The sequence below is a fragment of the Enhydra lutris genome, unplaced genomic scaffold, assembly GCF_002288905.1.
Source record: "Enhydra lutris kenyoni isolate GAN:26980312 unplaced genomic scaffold, ASM228890v2 scaffoldscaffold17, whole genome shotgun sequence".
Classification (NCBI taxonomy): Eukaryota; Metazoa; Chordata; class Mammalia; order Carnivora; family Mustelidae; genus Enhydra; species Enhydra lutris.
This window is the reverse complement of record NW_019154101.1, coordinates 45,742,792-45,759,283: the sequence shown is the minus strand read 5'-3', so window position 1 is coordinate 45,759,283 and position 16,492 is coordinate 45,742,792.

Genomic DNA, 16,492 nt, shown 5'->3' with positions numbered 1-16,492 from the left:
CATGTAGATATCTAAAAGAAAAGCGGTCCAGATGGAGGGAGGTGCAAGTGAGAAAGGTCCTAAAGTAGGAGTGTACTTAATGTGTTCAAGGAACAGCAAGGAGTCGTGTTGCTGAAGTGGAGTTGAGAAGTGGGATAGAAAGGGAAGATGGTCAGGAAACAAGAGTGGAGAGGTGGCAAGGGACCAATCATTTATTGGAAGCCATGGTAAGGATTTTGATTTTTAGTCACGATGAAATGGAAAGGCCTTGGAAGAGTTTAATTAGACATTATTCAAATTATGTTTTAAATAAATCACTCTAGCTTCTGCATAATATCTTGTAGGCAGATGAAGGCAGAAGCAGAAACACCAGTTAGGAGTGTGTAGGCAAGAGATGATGATGACCTGAGCTAGAGTGGTAGCAATAGAGGTGGTGAGAAGTAGTAGAAGTCTAGCTATGATTTGAAGTTAGAGCCAACAGAATTTTACTGATGGATCATACAACAGAAGTGTCAGGTATATTTCAAGTTTTTGACTTAAACAAAGAGTCATGATGTTACTGAAATGATGATGGTTGTAGGTGGAACAGATATGGGAGGGGTGCAGGGAGATAGCAGCTCAGTAAGATATTAATTTGAAATAAATGTTCAACAACTAAATGGTAATGTCAAGTGATTCCTGAATATTTGAGTCTGGGGTTTCAGGGAGTAGTCGGGTGAAAAATATTAATTGGGGTTTATCAGTGTACGAAAAGTATTGAAAGCCACCTAACTTGATGAACAAGGGAGAATATATAGAAAGAAGAGTTCCAATGAGTGAAATCTGGGAGGTTCCAACATTTACTGATTGGGAAGATGATGAAGAACCTGCTGAGAAGTCTGAAGAAAGAGTAACCAGTGAAAAAGAACCAAGAGAGCATGGAGCCTGGAGGAAAAGTAAAAGAAGTGTCTCAAGAAGGGAGTGGTTGACTCTCTTAAATGAGGCTGAGAAGGTAAGAAAGATAAAGTCTGAGAAACATCATTACATTAACAACATGAATGTCACTGATGACTTTGACAAGGTTATCTTAGTGGAATGGAGGGAGTGAAAGCTTATTTAGGGTGCTGCAGATGCTGACTGACGACTCAGGAAATACAGGAATTATCTGTTGGAGCAGTTCACAATTAGGCAAGAAAGATAGGGTGCAGAGTTTAGATAGAGATGGTGCTCTTCAGTAGGAGACCAGACCGTTCATCCAGTACAATGAGAGGTAAGGCAGAAGACTCAGTTTACAGTGGATTGGTAGATGTGACCAGAAGTGGAAGTTCGGTTTTTACTAAAATAGAAAGTAAGGTCATTATCAGCTGAGAAAATGGAGAACAGAGAGGTACTAGAGGTCAAAAGAGAGAAAAGAATATGTACAATAGTTATTTAAGAGAGTAAGAAGGTGAATTAGCTAGGAAATTATAGTAGGATGGCATAGTCAAGGAAAGGCCCACTTAAATTTTGAGGTTGTGAAGAGAGATCAGTTAGCTTGAGCATGTGATTTTTTTCTATCCATGTTTTCATTGCTCAGATGCACAGGAAGAGTCAATGTCATTTAGATTTGACCAGGTTTGGGGTTTTACAAGACAGTTGTGATGGAGAGGTGAAAGGGAGCTAAAAGTGTGTCAGAATGGTGAGCAATCTCAGCAAATGCACTCTCAATCACTTGGTCGCTCTACTTGAAGACCTAAAAATTCATTTTGGTTCCTCCTTTTTTCATTCCCCACAGCCATTCTATCAACCCTACTGTTATTTCCAACATATATTGGAATTTATCACCTTTTCTCAATCTCCATGGCCACTGCCTTGGCCTACCCACTTGATTCCTCTTCATGCCAGTGTCTTGCCTGTCTAACTAGTCTCCTTGCCTCAACTCTTAATACCAACTCACTACCAAGCAATCTATCCTTGGCACAACAGCCAGAGTCAGCTTTCTTCACTCCAGCCATTAGTGTCTTCCCACTGGAATTCTCTTTTAATTTGAATGATTGCCACGAAGGTCCTGGTTCCTCTGCCCACTTGTGTAACCTCCTCTACCACTGCTTTCTCTGATGACTGTTCCATCTCAGCCACACTGGCCTCATCTTTGGTTCTCAAACATGGAAACTCTTTTTGTCTCGGACTGATGAAATTCTTTATCTTACTTGGAATGCTCTTCCTCTGCCTCTCTAATTGGTCACTTTTACTTACTTTTCAAATTTCAGATCAGATTGTAACTTCCTCAAAGAAAACTTCCCTGAGCTTACTATTTGAAGTACTCTTACCCAGGATGCCTGAGTTGTGCAGTGGGTTTAGCATCTCATTCTTGGTTTGGGCTCAGGTCTTGATCTCAAGATTGTGAGATCCAGCATCACCTTGGGCTCCATGCTCAGCATGGAGTCGGCTTGAGATTCTATCTCCCTCTGTCGCTCCCACTCATGCTCTCTCTCTCTCTCACTCTAAAATAAGTAAATTAATTTTTTTTAAATAATAAAATACTCTTACCCATGTACTGTGCATCACATCACTTTATTTGTTTTATTTTTAAAGATTTATTTATTTGAGAAAGAGAGTGTGTGTATAAGCAGGGGAAGGGGCAGAGGAAGAGGGAAAGAATCTCAAGCAGACTCCACGCTGAGCAGATACCCCTATACAGGGCTTGATCTCATGACCCTAAGACCATTACCTGAGCTGAAACCAAGAGTTGGCACTTAACCCACTGAGCCACTCAGACACTTCATTTGTTTTAAGCTTTAACACAATCTGAAGTTATCTTTATATATCTGTTCACCTGTATACCCCAACTACCATGAGGGCAGGGACTTTGTCTCTTTCATTCTCTTCTCTAGTTTTAGAGCAGTGGATCTCAAACTTATTTGTCTCAGGAAATTTACACTCTTAGAAATCACTCAGGACCCCAAAGAACTTTTGCATATGTGAGTTATAGCTATTATTAACCTACTATTAGAAATTAAAACTGAGAAATTTAAAAAATATTTAAGTATCCCTTTATTTTAAAACAACAGTAATGAATCTGTTACATGTTAACACAAATTACATTTTTATGAAAAGTAATTCCATCTTCTAAAACAAAAAAAATTAGTGAAAGATTGGTATTATTCTTTATTTTTACAAATATTTTTAATGTCTTTTAATAAAAGATTTCTGGATTCTTATATCTCTTCCTACATTCCATCTGTTGTGATATGTTGTGTTGATTAAAATCTGTCTCCATACTGACATGTATTTGGAAAGGGAAGAATATTTTATAGGCTTTCAGACATTTGTGTATATTTTCTTTGATACTAAACTAAAACTCAACAAGTGGCAGTTCTTTAAAGGCTGATTACAACATGGAATATAAAACCATATCAATTAACTTTTTCAGTGTACATTAAAATTGATTGGTCTATTTTAAAATTTGAATGGATTGTCTGCCTGTGTATGGTTTTGTAACTTTATGCATTGGTCATTTGATCATTTATGCAGATTCTTCAAATGTTGATTCATTTTATTATATGTATTTAAAAACCACACTTGTTCTGATCTCATCAGAAAAGTCTTTAAATATTGGGAAGCCATCAAGTTCATGGTGGTGGATAAAAATTCTCCAAAATTCTAATTTTCATTTGGAAGCTTTTGTTTTTTATCAACATCAACTATTGTTTCTTTTGAAATGAAATATTCACTTTTTTTCATTTTTGAGAACATATTTTCCAAATATCCAAGTCTGATAATCAAAGTTTGTCAGCCAGTTGTAAACATCCTTTCAATGTATAATGATATTCCATGAAAAAAAATTGATACAGTTCTTTGGCAAAAGCACTTTTCTTTTTCTTTTCTTTTCTTTTCGTTTCTTTTCTTTTATTTTCAATTTTTAAAAAGTTTAATTCTTGGGGCACCTGGATGGCTCAGTGGGTAAAACCTCTGCCTTCAGCTCAGGTCATCATCTCAGGGTCCTGTGATCGAGCTCCGCATTGGGCTCTCTGCTCCGTGGGGAGCCTGCTTCCCCCTCTCTCTCTGCCTGCCTCTCTGCCTACTTGTGATCTCTCTCTCTCTCTCTCTCTGTGTCAAATAAATAAAATCTTTTTTTTTTAAGATTTTATTTATTTATTTGACAGAGAGAGTGAGCACAGGCAGATAGAGTGGCAGGCAGAGGCAGAGGGAGAAGCAGGCTCCCTGCTGAGCAAGGAGCCCGATGTGGGACTCGATCCCAGGAGGCTGGAATCATGACCTGAGCTGAAGGCAGCTGCTTAACCAACTGAGCCACCCAGTCGTCCCATAAAATCTTTAACAAAAAAGGGGGAAAAAAGTGTTTTTCTTCAAGATGACCATGGTACTTCAGTATACATACTTTCCATTTTATCACAAAATACTAAAAAGTTATATCCAAGGATTAGATTTAATAAAATTAATAATTGTATTGCCTCAGCAAGGAGATTCTTAAATAAAACTGGGTGGGATTTTTTGTTTTGTTTTTTGTTGTTTCATTATGAATGCATGTGAGTGAAGAACACAATGACTTTTGGTACAGATTGGTGTCACTATCTGGATTCATGCTAAGACACTGGACGTTTCACTCTCTAGAACTGCTTTTGCACCATCAGTGCAAATGTCAACGGAGTTGAAAATGCAAGTAACATCTTAAAATTGTTATGAATATAATTCTTATCTTATAGACCTCTAAATTGCTGACATCTGAAAGGGTCTCAGGATCATAGGGATCCACTTATCATCCTAGAATATATGACAGCCTGCCACATGGTCGGAAGTCAGTAAAAATTTTGTAATATAAATGAGGGACTGGATTACTCTACTCCTTGATTCTACTGTTATTGATTCAACAATTTTTTATTCTAAAAATGATTCTTTATTCTAAAAACAATAATAAATAGTAAGGATTTACCATTTTGTCTAAGGCATTTTACAAGAGAAAAAATAAGGAATCATTTAATGAAAAGTACATACCAATATCTATCTTTAGAGCTGGGTAGACATTTAACTTTACGCACAGATGAAGTTAGATCTTGTCTTAAGGTGTTTATAAACACTACGGTCTTAAAGGACATAAACAGGGCTGACATGAAACATATACATTAAATTAGTATATATATAATGCCAAATTTGTAGAGGGATAATTACATTTTAGGTGAGATATCACTAATGTGTTAGTTCTTTAGGGAGAAAATTTTAAAATCTACTAAATGACATTAAAGACTAAGTAAATGGATGTCTAGCCTATGTCTCTATGTAGAGTGACTTAACAGTGACTTAACAAGATGTCAACTATCTTGAATTACTCTGCAATCCCAAACCAAATGTCAGTTGTAATGGACAAATAGATGAATGGAATAGACATAAGTAATAGATAAAAGATTAATAGCTATGCTATAGAGGGAACTCATGGAAGCAAACAGACTGAAAAATCCTAGAAAGATGGGAAAATAAGTGAATGAATAACAAGTATATTATCTCAGTAAGTAAAGAAGAAAACTGACAATGAAATACTACGTTATGATCATCAGATAAGGAAACATTACCCAGTCCTATAATGCTAAGTGTTGCTGGGGAAACAACAACTTGGCCACTGCCATTTTGGAGAAAAATCTGGCAAAGTAATTGCATATGTACCAACTGTGTTTGATTATCCAATCATACTTCTAAAGAAAAAGGGAGAGAAACCTTACAATAAGAAGCATGTAAGAGAATATATTTTCCACAACACTGTGGAAGCAGGGAATTGGAAACAACTTCGTTGACCACCACTAGAGGAAGGAGAAGGCTGTGGATCAACGCTACTGAATATGACACAGCAGTTAAAAACAACATTGCTCCTAAAAGCATAATGCTTGGTGAAAATGGAAGACAATGAATGAGACCTATTTGCAGAAATTTTAAAACACACACACACACACACACACACACACACACACACACACAACCACACCACTTATTTCCAAAGATACATTTAAACTTAAGAATATCCATTATACACATTAGAGCAGTTACCAGTTGGGGAGGGGAGGATGGGAGTGAGGAATGTGATAAAGGGGGGAAATTCATTTAAAATTGCTCTTTTGCAGGGGCGCCTGGGTGACTCTGCTGGTTAAGTGTCTGCCTTCAACTCAGGTCTTGATCCCAGGGTCCTGGGATCCAGCCCCATGTCGGGCTCTCTGCTCAGCTGGAAGCCTCCTTCTGCTTGCCACTCTGCCTGCTTGTGCGCGCACTCTCTCTGCCCAATAAATAAAATCTTTTTAAAAAATTGCTTTTTAGCCTTGCTCAGATTAACGATGATACTCTGCCAGGAACCAAACAATTAGATGAACTCAACCTCTCCATCTATCACACCTTCCTCTAAAACAAACAAACAAACAAACTACATATATTAGGATAGTTACAGATTCATGTAGTCTGCCTATTTGGACTAAGATAATTAGAAAAATTTGCTATCTACCTATGTTACGATTATTCAAGGGAAGTGGCCAGAGAACTATAGAATTCTCGAGAGCTGGAAGAAGATCTCAACAGTTCAGCTTTTCTAGTTCCCTGATTGCAAGTCTATCTGTTCACTGACCATACCTGATTGATTTGTGTCTATTTTTTCTTGGGAAAAAAAATCACTGACAAAGAAGAAGCCACAACTTCTTTTTATAGCCCATTTTAATATTTAACAAACAACCCTATCAGTAGATTCCTTCTGACGTCTATACTGTATTTTCAAGCTCCTTTCAGGTCATTTATGAGAGAAGATGGATAAAAGTCGGTCTACATTTTTCTTATGATAATGCCTCATGTATTAGGAGGCGGTTATTGTCTCCAGACTAATTAATTCCAACTCCTTCTACCTGTTCTCATGGGTCTTATTTATTCACCACTTTAATCATATTATTAAACTACTCTGAACTTCCCCACTTCATAGCATCCTCAAGGTGAGGAGACATAAACTGGATGCAATACTAACTCCACAATGGCCCAACGGGTGCCTAATTGAGAGAGAAATTATTTTCAACTATCGCTATCATGAGTCCTTAAAGATAATAACTAGTGCCTGGGAAATCTCATCAACCATTTTCTTTATGCATTTCAATTATAACAATCCCTTATATTTATAAATGTTATTGTTAAAAAGCACTGCCTTACTTTATCTTCCAACAACTCAATAATGACAGAAAGGATCTCATCATTCTCATTGCATAGATGAGTCATGTAAAGTGCAAAGAGGTTAAAGTAACTTGTTTGAGGTCCCTGAGCTAACAGGCACTGGGGGTAGGACTTCTAATTCTCAGTATGTAGAAGGCATGTCTGCTTTCAAACATGTAAAGGGCTTGAGCGGGAGACAGTCTAGAGTAAGAGAAGGGACATTAATTTGTTGCCAGAGGACTTGCATTCATACTCTAGCTCTGCCACTGGCAGCCATGTAACAAAACAAGGATAATAACAGGGTTGATGTTAACATAATGGTGAAGGTGTAATGAGCTCTATAAACTTTGCTTTTCATGTTTTCTTTGTTCTGATGATTTGATTACATCTGACTTTAAAAAGTTATTCCAAAATAATTTTCCTTTGCTTCTCTGCTCCTCATCACCAGTGTATTCTTCTTGAAAATATGTGTTTCTTTTTGTTATTATTAGTTGTTTGGCTTTCTTCCTCTTTCACCAAGAGCAACATTCCCTTGTTCCTCTTGTTTTTAAGATATTTACTAACAACTTTAGGAAATTATGAAATACATTTGCTCTGACACTTTCATTCTTCCTTAGATTTATAAATCACTCTCAAAATATTAACAGACTCTAAACAAAAAAAATGAAAAGTGCTAGAATATTTGTGTTCCATACATGTGTGGCTTCTGAAGCAGAAGATGGAGTGAATGATCGCGGGAATTGGGAAAGAAATATTTTAATATCAATCTAACTTTTGCAAGTCTTGTGACTTTTTAAACCTTTAAACGTTAGTATTGGTGAGCAAAATTTCAGAATGTGTAGTGATTCACCATTGCAGTACTTTATTTTATTGAACCTAATTATAATACTTGTATACCAAATTTTCCCACCTAAAGTGTCACAAATTCTTCACAAATTATAAACAATGTGTAGACTTCATTTTTTGCTTTGTAGGGAACATCTGATAGTGTCTGATTAACAGTTCTCTTCTAGAAAATGCCACCTTTTCATCCACATAATTAAGTTGGTCCAGGGCCTCTCCCATGTTTCCAGAGTTTCCTCAGATTCAGTGATTCCTGACTTATTATTGGGTTTTTCTGTACTTCCTTAGATTACAGGAACCAATTTAATTCTCCTCTTGCCTTAATATGGTAAAATTGGTATCTCTTTCACCATCCAACCATAATCTGCTACAACTACAGTTTACATGGTTAAGATGGTGTCTGTCAGGTGGGATGCTGAACTGAGGAGGCCAAGTGGGAAGGTGTAGAGTAGGAGTAAGGGCCCTCCTGAAAATGACATTAACTAGCAACAAAGAGTCAGGGAAGCATGCAAGAACTTTACCTAGTCAGTATCAGAGAATCCACAGTCAAGATGTCAGCAACATAGTGTGGAATGAACAAACATGTGAACTCTCTGATAACTATCTCGCTTTTATAGATACTTTTTTAAATAGATACTATGAGATGTTATTATAAGGTTGCCATTGATTATGTTGCAATTATTGCTCACTTTAGTTTTGCTTCAAGTCTTTAACCCTTTCAATAGATGCCACAGCTGTAAAATCCAAAAGGAAAATAGAAGATCTGAGAACTCAGACTGATATACAAAAAGAAAGAAGTTGAACATACCACATTTTCTCAATTCTAGTTTTCTCTCTTCACACTCAATGCACCTAGAGTTGGGTTATATTTTACAGTGGTATTTTCTTAGAACCCTGTCAGCCATCAGGGAAAAAAGAAAAAAAAAAAATCCAGTACATTGTCATTGTCTATGCATGTGCAAACCTGTATTTAGAAGAAATCTGTTCAATTTTGTTATTTGCCGTTGAATTTTAAGTTAAACAGGGATCTTGTTTATGTAAAATGAAAGCCTTTAACTAAAGCATTGAACATCTATCTGTCAAAAGCTCCCAGCTGGTTTAAGAAAAGTAATTTTTAATTTACAAAATAAACTGATCTTACCCAAACAGAAGGTGCAGGAAAAACACTGATATTCCTCAATGTGCCTAGAAATTCTATCAAGGGACATTTGTGTGTCTCAGTTGGTTAAGCATTTGCCTTCAGTTCAGGTCATGATCTCCGCATCCTGGGATGTAGTCCCACATAGGGCTCCCTACTCGGCAGGGAGCCTGCTTCTCCCTCTGCCTGCTGCTCGCCCTGCTTGTGCTCTCTCTTGCTCTGACAGATAAATAAATAAAATCTTTAAAAAAGAGAAAATAAATTCTATAAAGCTTTAAGATGTTAAAGAGGTCAAGGTTGAGCAGGAACTAAGAAATGCAGTGGGTCACCATGGCATTATCCATAATTGAAAATACCTACCATAATGCAGATTTCTTAGATGTCAGACATGCAGAAAATTTACTCTGAAATGCTGATTTGATGCTGAAAGAAAAAAAAATCTAATTATATGGATAAAAGATATTGGCAAGTTAAAAAATTATCTTTATTTAATATAGATTTTTCCCCTTGAAAGCTACTGTAAAATGGATGAGGTGTCTCAAAATTGCTGGCAACTTATAATTGAGGGATTCATGTATTTTTTTCTGTGCTTCTAACAGATTGCTAGTTGTGACTTGAGTATCTGTTTTTCAAATACATGGTTCTAAAAAAAAATGTGGTTGAATTAAATATACCCAGGTCCAATTGAATTGCTTAACAATAATTTTATTCTCTTTATCCTCTAAAACTTCCAGGAGATGATTAGTTAATACGCATTGTAGATTGATGGTTCTGGAAGTTTCTGCTACCATACTTTAAAATTATCTTTTTTAGAAAAAGTTATACAAGTTTTTATGAGAGGATTTCACCAGGAAGTCTACTGAAAATAATTGGGGATCATTAAATGAGTTCCATTGCCACTTTTTAAAAACTGTCATGGAGGGGTGCCTGGTTGCCTCAGTCAGTAGAACATGTGACTCTTGGTTTGGGGGTTGTGAGTTCAAGCCCCATGTTGGGCATAGAGACCACTTAAAAAAAAAAAAACTGTCATAGAGATTGGAAATTAATTTTGATTAAAACAAGAAGAAATCTCCAACTTTAAAATACTTGAATATTCTGGCTTTGAAAATATTAAAAACAGTATGTTTTGAAGCTAGTGATATTGAAATGACAGGATAATTAGTAAGGCAAACAATAAATATAGCCAGCCATTACTTGTCCTTTTATGCCCTTATTTTTTTTTTTCCAGTATCAATTAGCCCAACTAGCAACAATTAGGTGATCTTTAGCCCAGAGTAGCAACAGTATTGGGACATTTTATTTTATAATCTCCTATTTAATTGAATTCCGCAACCTATCTGGAATTTGTGTTCTATGTCAAGAACACATAGCTTTCTTAGGTCTTTCATATTGTTGTTTTACAAATAATTGTGTCATGATAAAAGTATGACCTTCTGTAAATCAAAATTTTATTATGTAAAGATGCAAATTTTTTTTAAATTAACTGAATACCTTTATTTACCAAGACCTCTAGTAAAAAGCAATGTGGAGTATTATAGCTTGATACTAACAGATCAGATTCAGTTCCTTTGATCTGCCTAAGTTTCCACAGGGATGGATCTTAAAATAGTCCCCATATCATGCTAAGATATTGCAACTTGTCACTTTTGCCACCTGTGCCACCAACTGCCCACCATGTTCAAGAGAAGCCACATGCGAGCACATCCAGACTTTATCATCTTTATTGTTGTTATGGTCCATAAATTCAGAGAACACATTAAAAGCATTTCCTACAATCATATAGTACTTTTGAGATTACAATTGTTGCTGTTAAATTTAGCTCTTTTTTGAACCCTGACATTTTGTATCAATACTGCATAGATAAATGATAATTTCCTTTTACAGAAAAAAAATACTTCACCCACCACAATCTATACAATGACAAACTTAAATAATGATTTAAAGTAATAATTTCAGAAAGAACATATACAAAGGATGAACTTTCATTTTTAAAATCATATTTATCCAATTATAAAATTATAAAATTTTATAAAATTTATAAAATTATAAAAATGTACTTCTTACCAAAACAAAAGAGAGAGAGAGAGACTTGGTAAAAAATAAATTAGAATCTCTAGTTCTTTTTATTGTATTGGATAATTGGCAAATAAGATATATCTTCAAATATTAATAATGTAGTAAAATGCTTCAGAGATAAACGAAAGTACCTTCCTCTTGAAATATATTGTATTCTGGTATTTTGTTGACTCTTATTATGAGTGAACTGCTTTTTTTAAAAATTTTTATTTATTTGACAGAGAGAGACACAGCGAGAGAAGGAATACAGGCTGGGGCAGCGGGAAAGGAAGAAGCAGTCTTCCCACCTAGCAGGGAGCCTGATGTGGGGCTCAATCCCAGGACCCAGGGATCATCACGACCTGAGCTGAAGGCAGGCACTTAACTGACTGAGGCACCCAAGTGCCCATGAACTGCTTTTTTGATATATATGGCTTAATTCTGGAGTTGAAATCAAAATAAGAAACTGACAAAGGAAGAACTGAGTATAAGTTGAGTCTGAGACATGGCATGAAAAGTAAGGAATATGAACGGTTGGTGAAATATATTTTTGAAGGATAACTTCATTATTATTATTCTTTTTATCAAAGAAACATCTCTAGGCATCAAATGTGAAGCTAAAGGGAGCTTTAGATCAAAAAAAGGTGCTTAATAAACCTGTTCAAAAATAAGGAGCTGAAATCCTCTTATAAACATAAGTTGTTTTGGGGGTTCTAGTTTGTTAGGAATTATATAGAAATAATAACACTTCCCCTATACAAAACATGATAGATTGATCTATTATAGAATGATTGAAATGACCAACCTACATTCTGAGATCTAGTGTTGCTTAACTGGGCAGAGAAAAGTAGAAAAGACATGGTTCATTGTGAGAAAGAATAATTTGATTTTAAAAAATCATTCAAGTCTTGATATATAATGCAATTGATCTTATCAAACTTGCTTTATGTTTTAGCATATACATTGGAAACTAATACCTCATTGCTTTCACTTGAAAAGTTAACCATGTTGATAAGCAACTTTTTATTTCCTTTTCTTTTACTGTCAGTTTCCTAGAAATATTTTTACAGTCTTAAACAAAAGTTTCACCTGAATATGTATTTATATGGTTTTAACATGACAGAAGAAATAAAAACCAAATATAAAACTGTTCCATTTTTAAGGCACCAAAAGAAATGATTATCTTGGTGTAAAGCTACCAGCTATAATTTGGGTTGCAGCAGGAGATGATTGGGCCAAAAAAGTCAATTCTGAGGCCTGAGTGATCTGGATTCTTAATTTATTCTCAGAGGATAATTTTATAGGGGTGTCATTCTATAGGACTTGGACAGTGGGTCTGGTTGTTCTTTTGCTCCACTCTGCAATGGGACTAGATGAATAACTCATTATTTGAGAAAACTGTCTTTGAATATAAGTGAAATTATGGATTCTATGTACAGAAAATATAAACACATGCACAAACGTTTGCATACAACTTTAAAAATGTTCATAGATTTCAAAGCTGCTGCTGTGTATCAGGTCTCAGGTTAAGAATCTATTTTGCAATGGCACATATGCCATGAACTTGCCATGAACACAGCCTTTTCCCTGCCATTGAAGTCTATATAAATTCCATAATGTAATATTCTCACCTGCTGGTAGGTAGAATACTTGCTGGAAGATGGAACAGCAAAGGAGGGGAGCTTTGTCTTCAAGTAGTAACCCCAGAAGGGTACACACCAGCACACAAAAGGAATGAACAAGCCCTAAATATTAGACAGTCTGTCATCATGGATAGCCTCAAAGAAGTCAAACCTAAATGTGTCTAATGTTCAAATTTTACCTCTTGATTTTATGGTAGATTTGGTAGACAAATGTATGCTTTACATAAATAATTACAGAACAATTTCTATTTTTCCTCTTTTATATGGTTAAACAATATGTATTTATGACTTCCCAACCAATCATGATGGAAAACAAAGGGACACAAAAGAAAACAGGGCTGGTTTCTAACCTTTTTTGCAAAGAACAGTGGAGTAGCAAAGAAGAATTAGGACAGTGGTTAAATCTTTTGCTTAGGTTTCTTTCTTTCTTTCTTTCTTTCTTTCTTTTTCTTTCTTTCTTTCTTCACAGTTGGGGAATGCATTCATCATACAAAGTCTTACTGTCAAATTGATCCCAATAGCTTACACTGAAGACGTTTTATGAAACTGATGGTAAAAATTATATGACTCAAGCACTGAGATTAACGCAACATTGAAAAGTTTTTTTTTTTTTCCTCTTGAGGAAAAGTCACATTTTTTTAGAGTGTCAACATTTTAAAATATTACTAAAAAATAAGTATAACATATGAGAGATAAGTTAGGCAAATTTGGATGAGATAAATATTTTATAAGTGGAAGAATGTACTTCTGCTTTCAGCCAAGATGGAATAGCAGGGCCTAGTTTTGAAGAAACAGTGCAAGCATCAGAACAAGACATGACAGATATGTTGGAATTATCAGACCAGGAATTTTAAACAATGATGATTAATATGCTAAGGGCTCCAGTAGATAAAGTACACAGAATGCAAGAATAGATAGACAATGTGAGCAGAGATGTGGAAATTCAATTCTAAGAACCAAAAGGAAATGTTAAAGGTTTAAAAAATATATACTGTAAGGCACCTGGGTAGTGAGTCAGTTAAGCAGCCAACTCTTCGTTTCAGCCCAGATCATGATCTCAGAGTCATGAAGTCAAGCCCCACATAGGCCTCTGCACTCAGCACAAAGTCTGCTGGACTCTCTCTCCCTGTCCTCCTCTTTCCCTCCCACTCTCTCTCAAGTAAATATGTAAAATTAAAAAAAAAAAAATACCTGTAACACATAAAGAACGTCTTTGATGGACTTAATAGTACACTGTATGTAGTTGAGAAAACAGTCTCTGAGCTTGATGATATATTCATAGAAATCTCAAAACTGAAAAGCAAAGAGAATAAAGACTGAGGAAAAACATAATAGAATATCCAAGGACCAAATGACAACTACAAAAGGTGTGACAATGTATAATGGGAATACCAAAAGGAGAAGAAAGAGAGAACGAAACAGAAGAAATATTTGTAACAATAATGATTGAGAATTTTTCCCAAATTAATGTCAGACACCAATCCACAAATCAAGGAATCTCAGAGAACATCAAGAAGGATAAAAAATCCAAAAATGTTTACCCCAAAGCATACCATCGTCAAACTACAGAAAATCAAAGATAAAGAAAAAATCCTACAAGAAGCCAGATATATAAAACACATTACCTATAGGAAAAGAGATAATAATTGTATCCAATTTCTCCTCAGAAACCAAGCAAGTAAGGAGAGTGTAAAGTGAAACACTTAAAGTACTAATAAAAAGAAAATCAACCTGGAATTCTGTATCCTGTGGAATTATCTTTCAAAAGTGAAGGAGAAATAAACACTTCCTCAGACTAATTGATATTGAAGGAATTATTTTGTCAGTAAACTCGAGTTGCAATAAATGTTTAAAAAGAAGTTTTTTAGAGAAAAAGAAAATAATATAGGTTAGAAACAAATCTACATAAAGAAAAGAAGAGCACTGAAGAAGGAATAAGTGAAGATAAAGTAAAACGTGTTTTTCTTATTCCTAACTGATCTAATAGGTAATGGTTTGTTCAGAATAACAATATGCATAACATATATGTATATGTATGCTCATCTACAAGCTGAATGTGTGACAGCAATAATACAAGAGACAAGAGGGAAGAATTAAGATTATTTTGTTATTATAAGAAACTCAAAATACCCATGAAGTGGTACAGTGTTTTGAAAGTGGATTGGATTAGTTGTAAATGTATACTGTAAACTGTAGGGCAACCACTGAGAAAAGTAAACTAAAAATATATATACAATTGATATGCTAAGAAAGGAGAGAAAATGGTGCCATACAAAATGTTCAGTTAAAACCATAAAAGGCTGAAAGAGTGGAAGAGAAAAATAAGAATAAATAACAAGGACAACAAATAGAACACAGTTTTGTTACTGGTAGATATTGATCTAACTGTATCAATAATCATTTAAAATGTCAACAGTCTAAATGCACCAATTAAAAGATAGAGATTGTCAGAGTGGATCAAGAAGCAAGAGAGAACTATAAGCAATCCACTAAACACATTGTAAATATAAAGACACATATATATTAAAAGTTAACAGGTGGAGAAGTATATACAATGTGAACACTAATTGAAAGAGAACAGGAATAGCTATATTAATTTCAAACAGAATAGACCTCAAAGCAAAGAAAGTTGCCAAAGATAAAGATGGGTCATTACATAATGACAAAGGGGTTAATTCCAAGAAGGCATAACAATCTTTAATTTGTATTCATCTAACAACAGAGTATCAAACTGCATGAAGCAAAATTGATAGAACTGAGAAGAGAAATACATGAATCCACTATCATTGTTGGAGACGTCAATACCCCTCTTCATCAGAAATGAACATATCCAGCAGGCAGAAAATCAGAAAAACACAGGTGAACTAAACAACAACAATAATCAACTGGATAGAATTCATAGCTATAGACTATTTCATCCAACAACAACAGAATATGCATTCTTCTCAAGCTCACATGTAATATTCACCAAGATAGACCATATTCTGGGCCATAAAAAAGCACCTTAATTTAAGACAATAGAAACAAATAAGGGAATAACAAATAACAAAAAACAAATAATGTGTTGTTTAATCTCCACATATTTTGGAAAGTCCCAAAATATGTGGAGATTAAACAATACATTTCTAAACAACAGAGGGATCAAAGAAGAAATATCAAGAGAAATTTTTTTAAATATTTCTAATTAAATGAAAACAAAAGCACAATTTATCAAAATTTGTGAGATGCAGTGAAAATAGGGCTTCGGGGGAAATTCACAGCACTGAATGCATATATATATATATATTTTTTTTTTTTTTTTTTTTTTTTTTTTTGACAGAGAGAGAGAGATCACAAGTAGGAAGAGAGGCAGGGGGAAGCAGGCTCCCCGCCGAGCAGAGAGCCCAACGTGGGGCTTGATCCCAGGACCCTGAGATCACAAACCAAGCCGAAGACAGTGGCTTAACCCACTGAGCCACCCAGGCGCCCCGCACTGAATGCATATATTTTTAAAAAGATAAGAGTGGGCGCCTAGGTGGCTCAGTTGGTTAAGTGGCTGCCTTAAGCTTAGGTCATAATCCTGGAGTCCTGGGATTGAGTCCCACTTGGGGTTCCTGGCTCTATGGGAGTCTGCTTCTCCCTCTGACCTTCTCCCCTCTCATGCTCTCTCTCACTCTCTCTCAAATAAACAAATAAAATCTTAAAAAAAATA